General features: G+C 48.8%; 1 protein-coding gene across 1 annotated transcript in view; it reads left to right on the top strand.

Moving 5' to 3' along the window:
- The window catches only part of DOC2B (double C2 domain beta), a 132037-nt gene that overhangs the window by 8525 nt on the left and 99752 nt on the right, over nucleotides 1-23760 (top strand). The gene's annotated exons all lie outside the window — the stretch shown is intronic.

The raw sequence follows: 23760 nt of genomic DNA, 5'->3' as shown, positions 1-23760 counted from the left end.
AGACCCTGCATTGGGAAGCGGAGTTGGACTTGATGTCCTCTGGGGGATCCTTCCAGCTCTAAAATTCTGTGCAGGCTGTACAGAAAGGGCCTGAGATGAAGCTCTTTGTTTGTGATGGCTTTGGTTGTGGGTTCTCCCTCCCCCCCTGGCACACTGGCAGTTCAGAGTGGCACGTATCAATTACGGCCAGGTTGCCACCTTGCTCTCCGCCAGCAGGGCTCCTGTGCTTTTAAGACGATTGCGGTAGTCAGGAATTCAACAGGTGCTGCTTCACACCAGAACCGGCGTGAAGATCTGACATTGATGAGAAGATGGTTCTCTCCCCCCTCTTCTCTGGTTTTGACCTTTAAAGCCCTATGCGGCTTGGGGACCCCGTACCTACGGGACCGCCTCTCCTGGTATGCCCCGCGGAGGACCTTAAGGTCCACAAACAACAATATTCTGGAGATCCCGACCCATAAGGTGGCTAGATTGGCCTCTACTAGGCCAGGGCCTTTTCAGTATTGGCCCCAACTTGGTGGAACGCTCTTTCACAGGAGACCAGGGCCCTGCGGGATTTGTCATCTTTCCGCAGGGCCTGCAAGACAGAGCTGTTCCACCTGGCCTTTGGGTTGGACTTAGTCTGACCCCTGTGTTTTCCTACTTCATGGCTGGATTTATGGACTACTTAAAATGAGGCTGCATTTTAAATTTTAATATTGTATTTTAATCTGTATTTTAATTAATTGCTTTTTATGTTTTATTGTAATTTTATTGGTGTGAGCCGCCCTGAGCCCGGTTCTGACTGGGGAGGGTGGGGTATAAATAAAAATAAATTATTATTATTATTATTATTATTATTATTATTAAGCTAGGCAGGAGTCCACAGAGGCCTGGTGGCAAATATTTTTGGGGAAATGGCAGGTCATTATCTGCCTTCTCTCTCTGAGCCGGGATGTTGCTGACTGGAGGGCGACCTCCGATGGATAAGGATCTGAGCAATATCTTCTTGGGATGACTCAGCAAAAAAGTGGGAAAAGGCTGGAGGTTGGGGAGGAACGAATCCTGAACCCCCCCCTTCCCTCCTGATAATTAAGCAGCCAAGATCTTCCTAATGTGTGTGTATATAAAAAATATTCATTAGCAGCTGTTGATGATCTCAAAAGATCCAGAGTCTACAGATTGCTAATCCAACAATTTAATGAAGGAAGGAAGCAAAGAATTGTGGACAGAGGAGGGAGGGGGGGAAATAGAGGAAGGAAAGGAAGTTTTTAGAGGAGAATTTCAATACTTCAGTGAGAAGCATTTCATTGGCAAATGGCCCCCATAGCTGCCAAGTTATCCCTTTTTTAAAGGGATTTTCCCTCATGCTGAATAGGCTTCCTCGCGAGAAAAGGGAAAACTTGGCAGCTATGATGGCCCCCAATGATATTTATATGCGCCTGTTTATCCCTGCAGTTTGGGCCTATCTGAGAGGCACAAAAATAATGCCTGTTCACAAACGAGGCGCACCCATTTTAAGGATGGGGAACATCTGGGGTTCTTCCAGATGTTAGAGGACTCCATCTCCCATCAGCTCTCCTCACTGGCCAAATCGGAGGGGGGTGGGTGCTGATGGGAGTTGGAGTTCAAAAGCAGCTCCTCACCCCTGCAGCCAGCATGACCCATGGTCAGGGGAATTGTGGGAGTTGGAGTCCTCTCTACCTCGCAGACTGCTTCTCAAGTCCCAGGAGAAAGGGCAGAGTTTAGGGTGAAGCCTTTCCTTCCACATTGTGCCAATGTCCCAGGGTCCCCGCCAGGCTTAAAGCAGGATGGCTTCTTTGGCGTCTGCAGTGTAGAGGAAACTTGAATGTCCTGAGGGCCACACTCCCCTCTGAGCAACTTCCCAAGGGCCGCATGCCAGTGGTGGGTGGAGCCAGGGGCAAAAGTGGGTGGAGCAACAAACGTTTTAAAATATTTTTTATATATGCACAGTTTCAACACATGGCCTCTCTCTATCCTCATCCACTGTCAGAGGTCAGGGGCACAGCTACCGGTAGAGGGAAAACAATCAAGGATGGTGTGAATCCATGGGCCTGGCCAAGGAGAGGTCCAAGGGCCAGATAGAGAGCCTTGGAGGGCAACATCTGACACTTCCCCACCCCCTACCTGAGCTTCCTGATACCCGCTCTCAACACAGCGATGGTGGCTGAGATCAAAGCTGCCGCTGGCTCCTGGCCACGATGGCTGTCCTCTGCCTCCACAGTCAGAAGCAGTAATGCTTACTGAATCAAATAATCATAGAGCTGGAAGGGACCCCCGGGGATCATCTAGTCCAACCCCCTGAATTGCAGCTGTCTCTTATGGGGATCGAACCTGCAACCTTGGCGTTAACAGCACCTTGCTCTAACCAATGGAGCGATCCAGCTGAATATCAGTTGCTGGGAACCATGGGAGGGGAGAATGCTTCAGGATTCGTACTCGCACCTGGTTGGCCCCTGTGAGAATAAGATGCTGCTGGACGAGAAGGCCCTGATTTAGCAACCTCTTCTTATCTCTGTGTTGCAAGTGGGTCTTTCCCTTTGGCTCATCCTCCTTGCCTTCCTACTTCTTGAGTGATCCGTTTTCTTATGCAGCCCTGGTTCTCCAACGCCCTCCCATTTCCACACCCCCCAAATCCCAAGTGGTCGCCAATTCTTTTCATCTTTCTTCATATACAACCTCTTTATTTTTCCCTTTCATTCTCCGTTCTGGGAATCAAATATAATTTAAAATAAAAAAATAAAAAGGGCAGGAGAAGAGAGGCGTTTGTGAAGGCCATCTTTAAATTGAAAATGTGGGAAGTCTAATTGCTTATGACACCGGGGGACTGTTTAACTCCGCGAAATATAATTGCGTCTACGGACTGCTCTGCATTGATAAGTGCTCTGTGGAACATTAAGTATTTTTGGAAATCCTTCTGATTAAATCTTCACCTGTCGCAAGCCAGACCGATAAGCAGGAATACCTCATTTTTTAAAAATAAAATAAAATAGGGGGTGCGCGGGATTTCGATGTGCGTCTCATCAATCCAGTTCTGGCTTTGAACAGTTTCTTTATGACCTCCTGCGGTTTTCTGTAAAATATTGAAGGCAGCTCAAAATAGGAATAAAAAAAATGCATGCTCGTAATCTTGAAAAGTGGGGAGGGAATCAATGAAATGGATGGAGTTTTGTTTATTAAGAGGGGAACTATTAAAGGAAGCAACATGATCAAAAGGAAATTCAGAAAGGAAAAACTTGGAAGATGTGTCGAAAAGGAAATGATGTAAGATCAAGCAGACTTTCCTAGAGAGGGAGTGTGGTCCTGAGCCGTTTAAGGCCTTATAGGTCGAAAGTAGCAATTTGAATTGGGCCTAGAAACTAATTGGCAGCCAGTGCAGTTGGACCAAGATTGGTGTAATATACTCAAACCATCTTGCTCCAGTGAGCAACCGGGGCACCAAATTCTGCACCAGCTGAAGTTTCCGAACTGACTTCAGAGGCAGCCCTACATATAATGTGTTGCAGTCAGTGCTTTATTTCTAAAAAAAAGAAAATGTTTAGGGATCCTCTCATTTCCCATACTCATATTGAAATACTGCCCCTCAATGAGGCCAAACTTAGATTCACAAAATCTTTAGGGGTATGCGTACCCCTGCATCCCCCCAGGGAAAAAAAGCACGGGTTGCAGTAATCTAGGCTAGAGGTTACCAGAGCATAGACAACAGTAGTTAGGCTATCCCCGTCCAAAGAGGGATGCAACTGGGCTACCAGCCGGCCCTGACGGAAGGCACTCTGGGCCACTGAGGCCACCTGAGCCTCGAGCGACAGCAAAGGATCCAGGAGGATCCCCAAGTTTCGTACCCACTCCTTTGGAGGAAGTGTAACCCCATCAAGAGCAGGCAACCTCTCATTCATCCTGTCTAGGGAACGGCCTTCTTTTCCTCAGCCTGCAAAATGTCTTAGAGCAGGGGTGGCCAACTCCAAAGAGACTGCGATCTACTCACAGAGCTAAAAACTGGCAGTGATCTACCCCCTTTTTAGGGGTTCAGGTCAAAGTTGTTGAACTTTTTTAGGGAGGGGGAAAGCCACAGTTTTTAGGGGTGCAGGGGAAAAATGATGAGCTTCTTTTAGGGGAGCCAAACTTGTTGAGCTTCTTTGGGGGGAGCCAGTGATCTACCACAGAAGTCCAGTGATCTACTGGTAGATCACGATCTACCTGTTGGACGTGCCTGTCTTAGAGGAACATCTGCCTGACCACATCTGCCTGTGGTGAAACATCTGCCTGTGGGGAAAAAGACACAAGGGTTGCTTTCATGGCGGCCTGGTTTGAGGTTTTTGGAGGGCTTAAGACCCTCTTGGTGAGTCCCACTCTACCTCACTGCCACAGTCGCCAGCTGTCGTGCTCCCTCCTCCTCCTCGCCCCCATTGGCTGGCTTTCCAAGCAGGCAACCAATGGGCAAGCAGGCAGGGGTATCTACCGCTTTTCCTGGACCAGGCTGAGAGGCAGATAAGCAATCAGGTTGCAATGGTGAGAACGAGGAAGAGGTGGAGGTCCTTGTCCATGGGGACCCCCTGTTCCAGCATGGGCACCCATGCAATGCCCAACAAAGCCCTGCAGGGTTATTTTTTTTTAATTGCATTTCCCTATATGCAGTTGCACTAGGATGCAGTAGCCGCACGTCAGGAGAAAACATTTTATTTTCTGCTTGGCTCGTATCACCAGAAGCCGCTCCACTTTGCTGAAAGCAAAGTTCCGGGGAGGGTGGGGAAGCCATTGTGGCGTGCCGCAGGGTTTCATTTTCCAGCAGGATCGAAGAGCAAGGAGCTTCGCTGCCTGCGTTGCTCTTGTTTATTTCTTGTCCAAGGCATTTTCGAATGAGCTCCCTGGCAGAAATGGAATCCAAAGTAGGTGTTGCAATGGGGAGTCGTCAGAGACAAGGCACTAAACAAAAGCTGTTGATCTCCATCCATCCGCCAGTCTGAAGGTGACTGATCCTGTCTTTTCTGCAGGAGAGAGAGAAGAGATAGAGCTAATCCAGGCAGGCCCCTATCAGCCTCCTCTAGCTGTTCCTGTCAGATCCGCTTGGCACAAACAAAAACAGATTATCTTGGTGGTGGCTGGCCTGATACGTTAGGCTTTTGAAAACTTGCCAGCTTTGTGTTCCAAATAAACTGGGCGGCGTGCCCTTTCTGCTGTCGTTGGAATGGCAGAAAGCCTCTGAGCACATGCAGAGTGTTGCCCTTTATCACTGAATAATAGTGGCCACCCTCATACATTGAGGGTTGAGATAGACAGAAGGTTTCTGGCTTGGAGGAAAGCGACTCCGGGGGACATCATGTGCCAGTGGTTCGTTCGTTCTTTCTTTCTTTCTTTCTTTCTTTCTTTCTTTCTTTCTTTCTTTCTTCTTTCTTTCTTTCTTTCTTTCTTTCTTTCTTTCTTTCTTTCTTTCTTTCTTTCTTTCTTTCTTTCTTTCCTGCATTTATATCCCACCTTATACTCCAAGGAGCTCAAGGAGCTGCACATGATTCTCCCCCTCATTTAATCCCCACGAAGATCCTGTAAGGTAGGCTGAGGGGCAGTGAGTGGCCCAAGGTAGCCAAGTGGGGGGAGGGATTTGAACCCTGGTCTCCCAGGTCTCGGTAAGTGGGACAAGAATCAGAAGCAGGTGGAGCAGCAGGTGCAGCTTTTCCTTATGGCTCTATCATCAAGTTTCGGGTCCTCTCTCCATCAATTTTTGGGGTTGATTCTGGGCATCCCGCAATTTCCAAGCTGACTTTCCGTTATCCATAGTTCTACTGTACATCAGTTTGAGATTATTATTTTTTAAGTCTTCATGAAAATCCGTTGGTATTTTAATACACACCCACCCTAATAGGCACATTTTTTTCCAAAGCAATGTTCATTATTATGATTTTGATTTATTATGATTTTGATTTATTTCCTGCCTGCTCTTCACCATAAGGTCCCGGGGCAGGTTGTGCCATTTTAAAATTTGGTCTTAAAAAACCAGTTAATACAAATTACAAATGCAGGAATGATAATAATAATAATAATCATCATCATCATCATCATCATCATCATCATCATCATCCGCCCATCTGGGTGGCTTCCAACAAAATATTAAAATACAGTGGTCTGTTAAACATTGAAAGCTTCCCTAAACAGGGCTGCCTTCAGATGTCTTCTAAAAGTCTGGTAGTTGTTTTTCTCTTTGACATCTGGGGGGGAGGGCGTTCCACAGGGCGGGTGCCACTACCGAGAAGGCCCTCTGCCTGCTTCCCTGTAACTTGGCTTCTCGCAGCGAGGGAACCGCCAGAAGGCCCTCGGCACTGGACCTCAGTGTCCGGGCAGAAAGATGGGGGAGGAGACGCTCCTTCAGGTACACAGGGCCATTTAGGGTTTCAAAGGTCAGCACCAACACTTTGAATTGTGCTTGGAAACGTACTGGGAGCCAATGTAGGTCTTTCAAGACCGGTGTTACGTGGTCTCAGTGGCCGCTCCCAGTCACCAGTCCAGCTGCTGCATTCTGGATTAGTTGTAGTTTCCGGGTCACCTTCAAAGGTAGCCCCACGTAGAGCGCATTGCAGTAGTCCAAGCGGGAGATAACTAGAGTATGCACCACTCTGGCGAGACAGTCTGTGGGCAGGTAGGGACTCAGCCTGCGTACCAGATGGAGCTGATAGACAGCTGCCCTGGACACAGAATTGACCTGCGCCTCCATGGACAGCTGCGATTCCAAAATGACTCCCAGGCTGCACACCTGGTCCTTCAGGGGCACAGTGACCCCATTCAGGACCAGGGAGTCCTCCACGCCTGCCTGCCTCCTGTCCCCCACGAACAGTACTTCTAGGGTGCATCCTGAAAATAAATACCTTAGGTGCTGAAGGCCAGGGTAAAGAGGCGCACCTCCAGCATCTGAGGACAGCTCAGCCCCCCTCCCCAAGTATGTGGGGAATCGGGCTGAGCCCCCCCCCCCGCTCCAGTCTTGAGGGGCTGGTCCCGCAAGGCCTCCCTGCAGGACTTTTCTGCAGCAGCAGAGGGCCTTATATGACAACCCCCCCATGACATGTGAAGAAGAAGAAGAAGAAGAAGAGTTTGGATTTGATATCCCGCTTTATCACTACCCGAAGGAGTCTCAAAGCGGCTAACATTCTCCTTTCCCTTCCTCCCCCACAACAAACACTCTGTGAGGTAAGTGGGGCTGAGAGACTTCAGAGAAATGTGACTAGCCCAAGGTCACCCAGCAGCTGCATGTGGAGGAGCGGAGACGCGAACCCAGTTCCCCAGATTACGAGCCTACCGCTCTTAACCACTACACCACACAGCGCCTCTGGATGAAATTGATGCAGCGCCCCCTGGCTCCCCCTTGCCTCTTAGTATCTCCCCCAGGTAATTCCCCCCCCCCCCGGGGAACCGTACCTCCTACTTTGGAAACCTAGCTACCGTAAACACATGAAGATCTGCATTGATTGTTGCACTGCAGCCCTAATTATAATATTACTGCAGAATCTTTGAAGGGACCCAGCCTTTCTGAATTTGCCATCCCACTGCTAGCCTCCCCCCCAAAAAACCTTGCTTGATAGCAGGCTGTGTGTGGCCTCCAGGAATGGTGTGCTGTGTGAGACAGAGAGAGAGAGAGAGAGAGAGAGAGAGAGAGAGAGAGAGAGAGAGAGAGAGAGCGAGCAAACAGGAAAATAAAAATAAAAGCGGATTTAGAGAGGGCATTAGGCCAACAGGATCTTTTTCCAGTCTGCTACATCCAGCGTGAGACAGATAATTAATACCATTGTCACGATGTCTAAAGTGGATTGAGGTTCTGTGTCCAAATGCACGTGTTGTTACCATTGTTCACGTTAATTAATCAATTGCTCTCGTTAATGGTCTTAATCCACATTTGCAAAGAGATATGGTTCAAGAAGCTCCTGTCAGGCTGAAGGCGAATTGCAGGCCTGCCTCTCCTTGGGGGTGGGGGTGCAGGGGGGGGTGCCCTCCCCACCCCAGGGTCCCTGCGCCCCAATGATTCTCAAATGCTTGCCTTCGTTCTTCCTCGCCTGGAGCACCGACCAAATGGGACTCTAAATGGAGAGTTATTGTTGGTTCTTCCGCACCCCGCCAGACCTTTTTCATTCTGGAGGCATTAATAAGCGGTGTCCAGTCACCCCCGCTGCAGATGAGAAATGTCAGTTTCTCTTGTTATTGGAAAAATCTGCAGGAGCCATGCTCTGCTGCCGGTTTTCCAGGCAAAGAAGATCTCTCACTCCCCACACAGCCCGAGCTCTCTCGAAAAATGTAAGGAGAGACCTTCCTGGATCAGGCCAGTGGCCCATCCAGTCCAGCATCCTGTTCTCAACCAGGTGCCCCCCAAACAGAAACCCACTAGCAGGACCTGAACACAAAACACAAAACAGGACCTGAACTCCAACAATTGATATTCAGAAGCACTGCAGCCTCAAACTGCGGAGACGGATCGCAGCCCTCCTAGCCAGCAGCCATCAATAGGCTTCTCTCCCTCCATGAATTTTTCCAGCCCTCTTTTAAAGCCACCCAACCCAAATTGGTGGTGTAGTGTGGCGTAGTGGTTAGAGTGTGCTAAAACTGCCTCCGGTGCTAAGGTAAACTTTACTTCTGCTGCTCCGTCCACTTTTGCCCCTGGCTCCGCCCACCATGGGCATGCGGCCCCCAGATGGCTGAGCGGGAGGTAATGTGGCCCTCAGCTTGAGAAAAAGATTCCCTACACCTCCGCTGCCTCCAGAGGAAAGATTCAGCTGGGAAACTTCATTCTTTCTTTGATTTTTATGTGTGTGCGAAAAATCTCTCTCTCTCCTTTCCTCCCCCCCTTCCTCCCCACAATGTTTATGCCGAGGGCAGCCGGTGGAGATCAAAGGTTCTCAATCTTATCCCCCCTGGAAAGCAGAGCGGTAGTCACCCCAGCCAGGAAGTATTAAACTGTGGCCGTGAGTCGCATTGAAAAACACTGGCGCCATCTCTCTTGTCTCTCCCTGTCTCTCTCTCTCTCTCTTTCTCTCTGAGGACATTGATACAGCTAAGGCAGGTAGCCCAGGGATTTTAGACACCTCTGCAGGGGCGTCGTCGCTGGGTCCTTAAGAGCCAGGGCGGGGGACTGTTGCAGACCGGTGGCCCAAATTTGCATAAAACGTGCCCTTGCTAATTTACATGGAGCGATGATTCTGATGATTCAGGGAGAGGGGAGCCTGCCCTGTTAACAAAGTGAAAAAACATTAAAATTAAAAAGGGGGGGTTAGATCAGAGCTCACTTAACCCCACAACTCCCAGGCTGTTTGCTTAGTAGGTCTCTATCCAAGCTCATAAGTCTGCAAGAATGTTGTACAGAGTACTGTATTCTTTCTCTCTCTCTCTCTCTCTCTCTCTCTCTCTCTCTCTCTCTCTCTCTCTCTCTCTCTCTCTCTCTCTCTCTCTCTCTCTCTCTCTCTCTCTCTGTGCCTGCCTACCTACCTACCTACCTACCTACCTCTAAGAACAGCCTGCTGGATCAGGCCCATCTAGTCCAGCCTCCTGTTCTCACAGTGGCAAGCAGGATTTGAGCACAACACCCCTCTCCTTTCCTGTGGTTTCCAGCAATGAGAATTCAGAAACATTAGCCGTGGAGGCTAATCATCAAAACTTGTTGATAGCGTCATCCTCCATGAAACTGCCCAATCCTCTTTTAAAGCCATCCATGGGCCAGGTGGAATGGCTCAGTCGGTAGAACATGAGACTAAGAGTCTCATGGGTTGTGGGTTCGAGTCCTGCGTTGGGCAAAATATTCCTGCGTTGCAGGGGGGTTGGACTAGATGACCCTCACGGTCCCGCCGAGCCGTACAATTCTATGCTTCTGTGTTGTGGAAGGACCCTTCCCCGTCCCTCGCAGCTCTCCTAGTGCTGATTTTAAAAAAAGGAGTAAGCACAACAACATATATATTTTATTTCATCCACATCGTACGATGTAAAGGTCAGCTCTGGGGAGGCAGCAGTGGCTTGGAGGCCTGCCGACAATGCAGGTTTTCTATTCCTTAACTTTTAACAAATGCCTCTCTCTTTTTTCTTCTTCCCCCTTTTCAAAAGATCGCCTCTCCAATTAAAAGCACCATTGGAGGCTTAATGTCAAATTTGGAACTTGGCAGCAAACGGCCGGGGGGGGGGGCAGTTTTTGTGTGTGTGTGTGTGTGTGTGTGTGTGTGTGTGTGTGTGTGTGTGTGTGTATCTTGAATGGCAAAACTTCCTAGCTTTTCAAACAATGTCTGGCATGGACGTTTTTTTCCGAGTCTGTTGCGAGCATCAGTACGGAGCTGTGTCACAGAGGTCCAGGCCTCTCTGTCTGGTCCTTGGGCCTTAGATCAGAAGAGTGTTGCTGGATCTGGTTGATGGCACACCCTCCAACATTCCTCAGATGACAAAAGGGACATTTCTCCCTCCCCGCCAACTGTCCCTCCTTGACCCTCCCATTTTTTGTGTGTCCCCCCCTTCCCTGCAGATTATTTCCTACTACTACTACTGCAATGGGCCACAACCCACATGCCACCCTGAGAAAAACCCTCAATCCCAATTTTATTTTATTCTTTGGTAGACTTACAAGAAGAAAAGCACACGCCAATAAATGAATTTTAGAAAGAGGTAAGATTAGGGGATGCACAAAGTGTTTTTTTTTTTTTTAAAAAAAATCAGGACTCTGTGCAATCCGCTCTGCTCCCCTTTCTTCCTGCCCAGGGCGGCTCTGCCCTCTGTCTGCCCCTCAGAGCCAGCATGGCACACAGCAACAAACAACAGACAACAGGGTAATATTACAGGATGTATAGAAATACCCCAAACCGTGAAAGCACTAAATCATATATATATGCAACCGGAGGGGATGGAATACATAACACATATGCAAATGTCTCTGAAGAGGCGGATAAGGCTCAAAAAGTGCAATGTTCAATGTGCAAAAAGTCAGATGTAATAAGGTGCTAAAGTCTCTCAGGCGTCCTCGTCTGTCCTCCGACGGGCGGCTACCTGGTGTTATCCCCGTTTCACTGGTACAGTTTCTTCAAGGGACGGACTTCATCAACATCATACACTAAAACTTAACGAGGCTGAAATGCTCACAAACCTCAATGGTTCCTGGTTTGTGAGCATTTCAGCCTTGTTAAGTTTTAGCATATGAACATGTGAGACTTTAGCACCTTATTACATTGGACTTTTTGCACATTGAACGTTGCACTTTTTGAACCTTATCCGCCTCTTCAGAGACATAGTTGGTCTTTATGGTGCTACTGAAGGAATTTTTTTATTTTGTTTCGACTCAGACCAACACAGACCTACCTGTAACTATTTGCATATGTGTTATGTATTCCATCCCCTCCGGTTGCATATATATATATATATATATATATATATATATATATATATGATTTAGTGCTGTCACAGTTTTTGTTATTTCTATACAGCATGGCACGCAGGGCTGGGCCTCAGGGGTGGCAGCCTCCCTTCGTCCTCGCTGGCTCTCCAGCAGCCACTACGAGTTGCCCAAGGGAGGCGGCCGGCAGCAGCGGCCATGGAGAGGCAATGGGAGAAGCGTCAGCTCATCCTCCTCCCCGAGTTCAGCCGTGGCAGCGCTGGCAGAGGAAATAGGGACACCCCAGGATCAAATCAGAAGCTGTGGTGGCTTTCGTAACTCCAGGACTGTCCCTGGAAAATCGGGACACTTGGAGGGTATATGATGGCCTACTTAACCCCATTGGTGCTGGAGGAGACTCTCGAGAGTCCCATGGACTGCAAGAAGATCAGACCTATCAATTCTGAAGGAAATCAGCCCCAAGTGCTCACTGGAAGGACAGATTGTGAAGCTGAGGCTCCAATACTTTGGCCACCTCATGAGAAGAGAAGAATCCTTGGAAAAGACCCTGATGTTGGGAAAGATGGAGGGCACAAGGAGAAGGGGACGGCAGAGGACGAGATGGTTGGACAGTGTTCTTGAAGCCACCAATATGAGTTTGACCAAACTGTGGGAGGCAGTGCAAGACAGGAGTGCCTGGCGTGCTCTGGTCCATGGGGTCACGAAGAGTCGGACATGACTAAACAACTAAACAACAAACAACAACTTAACCCCACACCCTGTTCTCACAGAGGCTGACCAGATGCCTTAGTGGGAAACCTAGGATCTGAGCACAAGAGCAATCTCCTCTCCCATGGCTTCTAGCAACAGGAATTCAGAAGCAGTACCACCTCCGACCATGGAGGCAGAGCATAGCCATTGTGGCTAGTAGCCTCTTCCTCCTCCATGAATTTCCCCAATCCTCTTTTAAAGCCACCCCAGTTGGTGGCCGTCCCTTTCTCTTGTGGCAGGGAGTTCCATAGTTTAGTTGTATGCGGCATGAAGGAGCCCTTTCTTTATCCGACCTGAATCTTCCAACATTCATTGCCCTCTTGCCCATTCTTGCAAGGGGAGAAGAGTCTGACCGCCCTGCACCCAGCCGGATTTTACCCTTCTTCTCTTCCAATGCTAGGCCGACTGCTAGGCGAAATGTGGGTCATTGCTGAAGGCGATCTGGCCTGGCAGAGTCGGAAAAAGAGCAAAATGGCTAAGTCCTCTCTCACGCAGCAGCTGGGAGGTTCAAGGTGACCTCGGGATTGGCGTGGGGAGGGCGGAATCCCTTAGCACGATTCTCTGCTCATCCATCACCTGAGCTTTGCCTCCTTGCTTAGGATCAGAGCTTCTTATGCAAAAAAAAAAAGCTTAGCCAGAGGTGGGGACACTCAAGGGCATTTGCAAGCCTGTCGAAGGTGCGAGAGCAGCAGATGGTCCGTGGCGTGTAGCTGTAGAGGGGGCTTTAAGCTGCGCTGCCTCAGAGCTTGTGCCGGTCGAAGTAGGTTTTATTATATGGCTATTGAGGGGATGGGTCCGTCCATTTGCATCCACTGCTTCTCTGCGTTTCTGCACTAGCTTGCAATTTCCCCCCTTCTAAAAAGTCACCCTGGAAATTCACCTGTGGTTTCAGTGCAAATTCCACCTACGTTCTTTGGAACGCAGTTTTGTTTTATTTATTTATCACATGTATCTCCCACCGTGTTTTTTTCTCCAGGTGGTGCGTACACGGTTCTGATCCTCTCCTCGTTTAACACCTTAATTAGGTTAAGCTGTTGAGGGATTGATTGTTAAACCGCTCTGAGAACCTTAGCTCTGGGAGGGGAATGGGGGTCTCCCTAACAACCCCCAGCACCTTCATCAAACTACAGCTCCCAGAATTCTTTGAGGGTGGAAGATATTGATTGTTTCAAATGGTATCATGGTGCTTTGAATGTATGGTGTGAATGTGGCCTAAATCTCACTGAACACTGCATGAAAACAGCCACCATGCAGTGGGTCTGTTGCACAATGCTCACTTTAGTTCTTATCCGCCCCCTCAAAAAAATAGCCTTGTCCAGACAGGTGCACTGAGCCTGCCCCCTGGCAAAGATGGCTTTTACAAGGAAACCAGAGAAGCTCAATTTTTAAAATTAATGTTAAACCTTAAAGGTTGACTGCTAATCACACCGGCTATATTCAAACTCCGGATTCAGGAGCAGACAACAAGAATCTGGCCCGGCGGGGTTCTTCTTAAGTCTCTATACAGGGAACTGGGAAACACTTAATACATGCAGTTCTCCTCTCTTACTTCTCTTCACAACCTTGAGGACTAGCCTCTTGGCTTTCAAAATAAATACATTCTGAGTTTTTCAGGATGTACACACCACAAGCACACGGGATATGTGTGGACCTGATCGTCCAGGTTGCAGAAGTGCATTGCGCAACTGTTTAACTACTAGTAGTAATTAGGTGTAGTTAATACTACTAAAGGTAAAGGGGCCCCTGACCATCAGGTCCAGTCATGTCCGACTCTGGGGTTGCGGCGCTCATCTCGCTCTATACGCCAAGGGAGCCAGCGTTTGTCCGCAGACAGCTTCCGGGTCAGGTGGCCAGCATGATAAAGCTGCTTCTGGCGAACCAGAGCAGCGCACGGAAACGCCGTTTACCTTCCTGCCGGAGCGGTCCCTATTTATCTACTTGCACTTTGATGTGCTTTCGAACTGCTAGGTGGGCAGGAGCTGGGACCGAGCAACGGGAGCTCACCCCGTTGCAGGGATTTGAACCGCCGACCTTCTGATCAGCAAGCCCTAGACTCTGTGGTTTAACCCACAGCGCCACCTGGGTCCCTAGTTAATACTACTACTCTGGCCTTAATCCTTCCCTCTTGAATGTGGAGGAAAACACAGAAGGAGGTGCTATCACCCCCCACCCCAGGGCTTTCCAGCCCAGATAATGTGTGTTTTACTGGGCTTATTACCGTGTTTCCCCTTTTTTAATACGTAGTCATAAAGTAAGCCATGGCAGGGTTTTTATGCATTCGCGAAATATAAGACATACCCCGAAAATAAGACGTACCTTCTTGCTTTCCTTTAGAGCCTCGAGAGGCTTGAAACCAGTTGGGAGGGGGTGCATGAATTGAGCGCGTCACCAGGCGAGCCACGCTGGGAGCCTTTCCGCTCTTCCCAGGACTTTTTTTCCACTTGGGCCGAGCGCCCGGACGGGAAAACCCCTCGGCGTCGGGAGCCCTGCTGGCCCCTTCCGCGCCGCCGGAATGTTGTGGGGCCGCATGGCCCGAAGCAGAGCGGCGGCGGGTGACAGGCAGCGGCAGGAGCCGCGCCGCCGAAAAGTTCTGGGGCCGCATGGCCCGAAGGAGAGCGGCGGCGGGTGACAGGCGGCGGGAGGAGCCGCGCCGCCGAAACGTTCTGGGGCCGCATGGCCCAAGGCAGAGCGGTGGCGGGAGGAAGCGGAAAGTAAAGGGCAGAGCCGGGCAAAAGAGCTCAACACTTGCGTGTTGGTTCGCCTGGTTCCCGCAGACCCCTTTCCGGCAGAAAAATGGCAGGGGCAACCGTGGTGGTGGCAGCATTAACGGCGCCAGGAGGAGGCGGTGGATGCAGTCCAAGGCAAGGCGCTGCTTCGCTCGCCGCCTGGCTCAGCTCGTTGCTGCGGGCGGCTTGTGTGAGTGGGTTTCTCGTGTCTGGGTCAGTGCGCCTGAAAGGGAAGGAGGGGAGCCAAGGAGGGAGAAAGCAGGGCGGGAGAAAAGCCTTTCCTCTTTCCTGCCTTCATTTGTAGCGCTGCTTTCTTAAAGCAGTGTACAGTTCTTACTAGTTGTAAGGAGGTACTTACAGTAATAATAATAAAAAGACACCCCCCGAAAATAAGCCATAGGCTTATTTTCTTGAGTAAAATTAATATAAGACGGTGTCTTAAAATGTGGGAAACACGGTAGATGGGGATGACACACGGCCATTGCAATCCTTCCTGCCCCCAGGCGATAGGAGCTAATGGCTGTGGAATGAGACAATTGCCCTTTAAGCCTGCAGGCAGCTCTTCAGAGGGCAAGGGAACAAAAGCAGGACCAGACCAGCCACACTCTGCAGAGGTAACAGCTCCCCCTGGTGGAGGGAGGCTGCTACAACCAGCAGCTTCCATAGTGCTCTGTCCAGGGTCCTGAACTGCCTTGCCTTGGGACGCAATGGGCGGTGGGTACCCCTAGTAGTACTGGTAGTAAAATCTCAACTCTCACAAGGGAGAAGTCACAGCTGCTAAAGGAGTTTACGTGTGTCAGAACAAAGTTTGGCGGGGTTAGTTTTCCAAAAATGTTAACACCAGGCTTCCCAAAGTGGCTGGTACTGACCCCCTGGGTTTGATGGAACCCTGGAGAGGGGTGAATTAAGACAAAGGGGTCAAAAAGGGCGTAGGCATGTGGAAAATAAGTTGATGAGGTTTAATCCCAAAAGAACTAATTTCCAATGAGGAACTTTTGCATGGTAGCAAAGCATAAAATTTACATTTTATGATTCCTAGCAGTGGTGATGGATAATTAATACACATTGATTAGATATCAATTATTTCTTGATTTTATTTCATTTACATTCCTAAGAATTTGGATTAGGGGTCAATGACAATTTCACAAGCTCATCAAGCGTTCTCAGACTTAAGTGATTTAAAATGGCGGAGAAACCCCAACTTCCCTCATTCCTGTTGCCAAAGTCTTCATTTCCTCTAAGAGTGTGAGACCCTTCTCCAATATCTGGAAAACATTCCTGCCCCCATCTCATTTTATATAGAAGGGATCAGCCAACCCCAAGACCCAACAACTCACCTACCCACCGTGGTTTGACCATCTCAAACCCACTCCCCATTGAAAGAGTAGCAGGATAAATGAGGAAGGATTAAAGTTTGCAGATGTTCAACAAAGTACTAAACAGCTGCTAAACATTCCCCCTGCAGGTGTGACTGTGTGCATCCATGAGGACCAGTCGCTTGAAAAATAATAATCTGAAAAGTTGGTTCCAAAGTGTTCTGGCCCAAACTTTCAGACCAGGAGGGGGAGCGGGGTGGATATTCTTTACAAGGTTCCTCCAGTCACATTGCTGCAATTTCTCAAATCCCACCCCTTTCACATCATCGGCCCATTTTTGCTTTGCGAAACTGTGCTTAATGTCTTGGGGGAATGCCTGGAGGAGCTCAGCAGCCGTGACAAAACGAAGGCTGTCTCCTTCTCCTGCCAAGGGAGACAGACTGCCTTTCTCAGTTCTGCTCACTTTCTTACTTAAAAAAACAAAACAAGGCGGGGAGAGAGAAAGGAAATGAAGATAAAATAAAAGAACGTCTGCTTCAATATTTTGCTTCCTTTTATAATCGTGTGTGTTGCTGAACAGAGACTAGTGCCTTCCCTTTCACCTGAGGGTGGAGGGAATTGTCACCATCTTCTGGGCCGAAAACAAACCATCAATTCTCTCCTGTCTTTCACACGCAGCCTGTGGATTTATGCTTGGCATTTGTTCGCTTGCGCACAAATAAAAGACTGCATGTGATCATTCCAAAACAGCAGAGGGTGGTGCTCATTGAGACTGGTGGGGTGGGAAGCAGGCAAGGGCGACACCTCAGTAGGAGAGCATCTGCTTTGCATGTAGAAGGTCCCAGTTTCAATTCCTGGCATCTCCTGGTAGGGCTAGGGACCTTCCCTGCATGAAACCCTGGAGAGCTGCTGCCAGTCAGTGTAGGCAATAGTGAGCTAGATGGAGCAATGACCTGACTCTGTATTCGGCAACTCCCAGTGTAGCTGGAGAAAGAACCGCCTCTTTTCCCATCTACAAAGACAACACCCCACTGAGATCGAGGAGGAGGAAGCTGCCAGCCAGTGCCACCCCTTGGACAAGCTGTGAGTCAGAAGCCAGGCGGGTGGGGGCTACTGAGGCTGGTGGAGCAGGCCCCATTCACTCTAATGGACTAGCCTCCACCCTTCCAAAAGTCCCCTAGTATGGGCACAATTCTAGCAGGCAGCCGAGTTTGAGTCCAGTTGTTAAGCACATTCATGGGGGTTAAGGCTATCAGTGGCGGCTAGCTGTGATGGTGATGTGGAGCCTCCAGTGCCAGGGGCAGTCTGCCTCTGAATACTGGGAATTTGCCAGCGGGGACAGCCGCAATTGCACTCAGATGACCCAGCAAGGCTCTTCATATGTGTGTCTGTGTGTCTCTGTGTGTGTCTGGTTAAACCTGGGGTCCCCAAACTAAGGCCCGGGGGCCAGATGCGGCCCAATCGCCTTCTAAATCCGGCCCGGGAATCAGCATATTTTTACATGAGTAGAATGTGTCCTTTTATTTAAAATGCATCTCTGGGTTATTTGTGCGACCTGCCTAGTGTCTTTACATGAGTAGAATGTGTCCTTTTATTTAAAATGCATCTCTGGGTTATTTGTGCGACCTGCCTAGTGTCTTTACATGAGTAGAATGTGTCCTTTTATTTAAAATGCATCTCTGGGTTATTTGTGCGACCTGCCTAGTGTCTTTACATGAGTAGAATGTGTCCTTTTATTTAAAATGCATCTCTGGGTTATTTGTGCGACCTGCCTAGTGTCTTTACATGAGTAGAATGTGTCCTTTTATTTAAAATGCATCTCTGGGTTATTTGTGCGACCTGCCTAGTGTCTTTACATGAGTAGAATGTGTCCTTTTATTTAAAATGCATCTCTGGGTTATTTGTGGGACATTCATTCCTATTTTTTTTCAAAATACAGTCCGGCCCCCACAAGGTCTGAGGGACAGTGGACCGGCCCCCTGCTGAAAAAGTTTGATGACCCCTGGGTTAAACCTCCCAGGCCTCATTTCCGTATAAACAGAGCAATTTTCAAAGGATGTCGCTGTTGCAAAACACTGGAAAACAAATGTGCTGTTTGCTTGCCGTAATGGGAATCTTAACGAGGCCCTGAGGATTGATCTCCCCCATCCAATTTTAATAGGCCAGTTTTAGCATCACAGAGTGGTGGAAGAAGGGGGTGGGAGAGGGAAACTACTGCCACCTTCCCTTGGGCTGGGAGCTTAGTGACAGAAAAAAACAACACCCATCATTTGCTCCAGGAACTGTGCAGGATCAGGGCCCAGCAGCAGGTGTGCCACCAAAATGGAGTGACTTTTGGCAAGGGCTGTCATCCAATTAAAAAAACAACAACCATGCACATCTCAGCCTCCCAGAGCAATGGAAGGAGCCAGGGATAGTTACATCCAATTTTGCTGGGTCAAAGGGGTATTGTTCCGCAGGCTGACTGGCTGCCTGCCTTGCAGAGAGGCAGGCAAAGTGGTTCCCTTCCATTTTCTGGATCCAGCGGTAGAATGAAGTGTTCAGCTCCATGGCCTTTGGCAGCCAGATCCTTCCACTGTATCCCGGCCCATGATACTGGCTGCAGAATGAAGCCATGGCCGGAGTCTTGAGTGCCAAACACCAGCTGCCCAGAATCAGTTGCTGCTCCTTTTTTTAATTAAATCATTAAGACAGCAAAATAATAGATTCCCACAAATAAGGCACAATAAAGTGAATAAAGACATCTGCTTGCAAATGCTAACCGTATTACAACAAATTGAAGGCGGCATAAGGCTGAGCATTAGCATTAAAGTTGCTTTTCCCGCGCATCACAAAGAATACCCATTTTTCTACAAACTTATTAGCTTGATTTATGTGCACTCTTTCCTAAGTTAATTTAATCATTGTTACTATAGACCAAATCATGTCAAGCCATTCACATACAGTTGCTTTTTTAAAAAAGAAGAAGAAGACTTTCCATCTCATTTGCATGTCCAGATTCTTTGTGTCCTTGTTTATCTGTGTCCTTTCCTAACCTGGGGCTGAGGATCGGAGGATCTGAACTCAGTACAGTGGTACCTCGGTTTACAAACACAATTGGTTCCGGAAGTCTATACTTAACCTGAAGCGTACTTAACCTGAAGCGAACTTTCCCATTGAAAGTAATGGAAAGTTGATTAATCTGTTCCAGACGGTCCGCGGAGTACTTAAACTGAAAATACTCAAACCGAGGCGTACTTAAACCAAGGTATGGCTGTACTATGCAGCCAGGGGCTGGGGGACTAGCCCAGGTTGTTAGCTGTGGGGAGTGGGTGCCTTGGATTCGATTTTCACTCCCAGTCCTGACACCTGGTGAGCAAGGTCTCACCTGCACTGCACATTTAAAGCAGCATCATACCACTTCTAAGCAGTCATGGCTTCCCTAAAAGAATTCTAGGATCTGTAGTTAGTTCTGGGCACTGCGACTTCATAGATGACCCTCTATTCCCCTCGCAGAGTCCCTGAGAAGAAGGATTTGGTTGTTAAACCACTTTGGGAATCGTAGCTCCACAAGGGGAATAGGGGTCCTCTCACAGCTCTCGGCACCCATAACAAACTACAGTTCCCAGGAATCTTTCAGGGAAGCTGTGACTGTTTAAAGTGGTTTGAGAAGTGGATATGCAGCTGGGCCCTTTGTCTCCTACTTAACGGGTCTCTATTTGAAGAACTTCCATATCATTTGAACGCATCCTTTTGTTTTATGGAATGTAGGACCCCAGGCGTGTGTGTGAAACAGGGGGTGCCAACCTTTTGGGGGGTGCATTTGGAATTCCAAAAGAGCACCCACTTCCCTGCCCTAGTCTCTCAGCTCACCCCTCTTTCCTTCCAGCTGCCAATCTTTATATGATTTTTCTGACTCGGATCAGTCAGCTTGGGTGCAAGCTTGAGTCTTGAAAAGCCCAGAGAGCAGGAAGCAGCAGCAGGAAAGTGTCACTTTTTTTGACATCAACTCTATGCACTTTATAAAAGGGGAAAGTCACCACCTTCACCACCTTGTGACCAAGCGGGCAGGGATCAGAGGCCCAGTGAGAGTGCCAGAAGAAGTCCTTAAGAGCACCCACCCCTCATTGGGCAACCTCAGGTGCAGAATATATTATTATTATTTATACCCCGCCCATCTGGCTGGGTCTCCCCAGCCACTCTGGGCGGCTTCCAAAATACAATGGTCTGTTAAACATTAAAAGCTTCCCTAAACAGGGCTGCCTTCAGATGTCTTCTAAAAGTCTGGTAGTTGTTTTTCTCTTTGACATCTGGTGAGAGGGGGTTCCATAGGGCGGGTGCCGCTACCGAGAAGGCCCTCTGCCTGGTTCCCTGTAACTTGGCTTCTCGCAATGAGGGAACCGCCAGAAGGCCCTCGGCACTGGACCTCAGTGTCCGGGCAGAACGATTGGGGGTGGAGACGCTCCTTCAGGTATACTGGACCGAGGCCATTTAGGGCTTCAAAGGTCAGCACCAACACTTTGAATTGTGCTCGGAAACGTACTGGGAGCCAATGTAGGTCTTTCAGGACTGGTGTTATGTGGTCTCGGCGGCCACTCCCAGTCACAAGTCTAGCTGCTGCATTCTGGATTAGTTGTAGTTTCCGGGTCACCTTCAAAGGTAGCCCCACATAGAGCGCATTGCAGTAGTTCAAGCGGGAGATAACCAGAGCATGCATGACTCTGGCGAGACAGTCTGCGGGCAGGTAGGGTCTCAGCCTGCATACCAGGTGGAGCTGGTAGACAGCTGCCCTGGACACAGAATTGACCTGCGCCTCCATGGACTGCTGTGAGTCCAAGATGACTCCCAGGCTGAGCACCTGGTCCTTCAGGGGCACAGTTACCCCATTCAGGACCAGGGAGTCCTCCACACCTGCCCGTCTCCTGTCCCCCCAAAACAGTACTTCTGTCTTGTCAGGATTCAACCTCAATCTGTTAGCCGCCATCCATCCTCCAACCGCCTCCAGGCACTCACACAGGACCTTCACCGCCTTCACTGGCTCTGATTTGAAAGAGAGGTAGAGCTGGGTATCATCCGCATACTGATGAACATCCAGACCAATGCATTGCATTTCTAATTTAAATGGCAAGAATCATTTCTAAATCTGCAGCTGTACATGGATCCAAGCATATTGGTGTCCTCTTTTTTTCTTGGACAGCCAACCTCAGCCTGCCCTTGCTGGAAGAGGCAGTAATGGCCACCAACTCGGACTAGGCAAAGTCATGGAGGAAAAGAAAGCTATGGATGCCTACTAGCCACAATGCTGTTGTTTTTGCCCTGCTGTTGGAGGCAGCAAAGCTTCCGAATACCAGCTGTGGGAGACCAGAGGTGGGAAGAGAGCTCTGCTTGCGGGCGTCCTGTTGGGGACACCTGATGGGCCCCTGTGACAACAGAATCTTGGACAAGATGGGTCCCCAGTTTGATCCACCAGATCTCTTCTTCTCTTCTTAACCCTTCCAAGTTGGGGAACCTGACCACCTCAGGTCAAGGGAAGAAAGGTTCTGCAACGGTACCAAAATTTTATATGCATATATATTATTTTAAGAAACAAAACAGCACAGCAGGGAATCAGGAAGTCCAGCGCTGCCATTTACAACCTATTCATCATTTCTGCAAGTCAGCATCCTTATCCCACCCTGTTCCTCTCAAATTTCCCCCTTTAAAAAAATATGTGGTGCTAAATTTAACCAGCTTATTGGCACACTCATCCCTCTCCTCCCCCCCCACCCCCACACATCGCACCCACCTTATTTTCCCTCTACCATTCTGCCAAGGACCGGCTTTGAGTATGTTTTGAGAGAGAAAACCGACAGGGTGTCTTTCTGCTTCAATCAATAATCTCTTGTGTGGGAACAAACAGCCCCTCGAATTATAGATGCTGGGCTCACGAGGATTGCGTGGGAGTAGTGTGCAGGTGTGGAATCCACAGCAGAGCTTTTAGTCGTCCCCCCTCCATCATTTTAAGAAGGCAAGCTTCTAGCCCTCATGGGGCACTCTGAGAAAAGGTGCCTTGGAATTCGGTACTGGGCAATGTCAGGAGGAAGCTCAGAGGCCTTCTGAAGTGAGGTGGGCAGTAGATGGACAAAATCAAATTTAAAAGCCAGAGCAAGGAGAGGGTAACTTCTGGGGAACTCCCCCCCCCGCTATCGTTGGACTCCAGCTCCCATCACTCCTAGCCTGCATGGCCAATGGCCGAGGATTCTGGGAGTTGTAGTCAATCAATCAATATACTTTATTTGACCGATAGTCAGAACAAAAACATTTCACAATACAAAGATAAACATATAAAACTGAAGGCATCAGGAGGATACATAAAATATAAAAAATATAAAACTGAAGACATCAGCGGGATACATAAAAATATAAAACTGAGGGCATCAGCAGGATACATAAATGGGGTATGACCGCACTACTAAACCTCCTACAGGTAACCCACATCAAGACATTCGATTATACGTTTCCGACACTTGAGCGCCAGGAAAAGGAATTTAGCCACTGAGAAGGTTATTTTCCCAGTGGGCTTGTTTAGCAAATATGCTGCCTGCCGTTCTCTTGGTCGGGAACTAAACTGAGATAAATACGGGTCTATAAGATATTGCCTTAAATCATTATAAAAGGGACAACTCAGTAGAATGTGTTCTGTGGATTCTACCTCACCCAAGGCACAATGGCACATTCTCTGACCATATGGGACTCCTCCAAATCTTCCCCTCAAAACCGCCGAATCAAGGACATTCAGTCTAGCCGCAGTAAGTAGTCTGCGGTATTCCACGTAGTGGATATCCGCCAGGTAACGGGCTGGTGCAGACCGATACACCTGCTCCCCTAAAAACATCCCAGATTTCACGCGGGCTATGTCCTCCTGTCTGGCGATATCCCCCAATCTCTGAGCGATCATCGCTTTAGCGCGACTGAACGTCATGGACTCAATATAAAGGGAGGACAGACCGCACTTTTGCACTTCCTCTACCACTTCCCTTTCCCATGGAGATTTAAAATTATCCCTCAGAATCAGGGGGGCCAAACCCATCGGTCTGAAACATAGTTTGAGCCATAGCCATAATTTCGCTTTCAGGGCCACATACGTAAAGGCTTGGCAACCGGTCTCCAATCTCATGATCGCACCCGCAACAGAAGGGGGGATCCTGAGAATGGCCCTGAGGAATTGTGATTGGATGGATTCCAATCTTACAAAGTCCCTACGCGTACCCAAGGCAATGCCCACCAAAAGTAGTGGGAGAACTTTCATTTTAAAGAGTCGCAGGGCAACATCCACTGTTTGTGCCTGTTTCTTGGAGTACAGGGATCTAATCAACAGAGCTGCTTTAGAAGCATTTGCGGCTATATATTCTCTGTGTGCCAAGAAGGACCTGTTTGATCGAACTATCTGACCCAGGTATTTGAAGCAACTAACCTGCTCTATGGGAATACCATTAATTGACCACAAATTAGGTTTTGGTCGAGCAGCAAAGACCATTATTTTGGTCTTGGCATAATTAAGATGGAGCTCGTGTTGGGTCACATATTCATGAAGAGCTCGAAGCATCCTCCTTAACCCAATGGGGGAGGTAGCTAAAAGGGCGGCGTCATCCGCATACAGGAGGACATTCAAGGC

Source organism: Zootoca vivipara, chromosome 14 (assembly GCF_965207765.1).
Source record: "Zootoca vivipara chromosome 14, rZooViv2.hap1.1, whole genome shotgun sequence".
Lineage (NCBI taxonomy): Eukaryota > Metazoa > Chordata > Lepidosauria > Squamata > Lacertidae > Zootoca > Zootoca vivipara.
The sequence above is the reverse complement of the archived record's forward strand: the minus strand, read 5'-3'. Positions and strand labels throughout refer to the sequence as shown.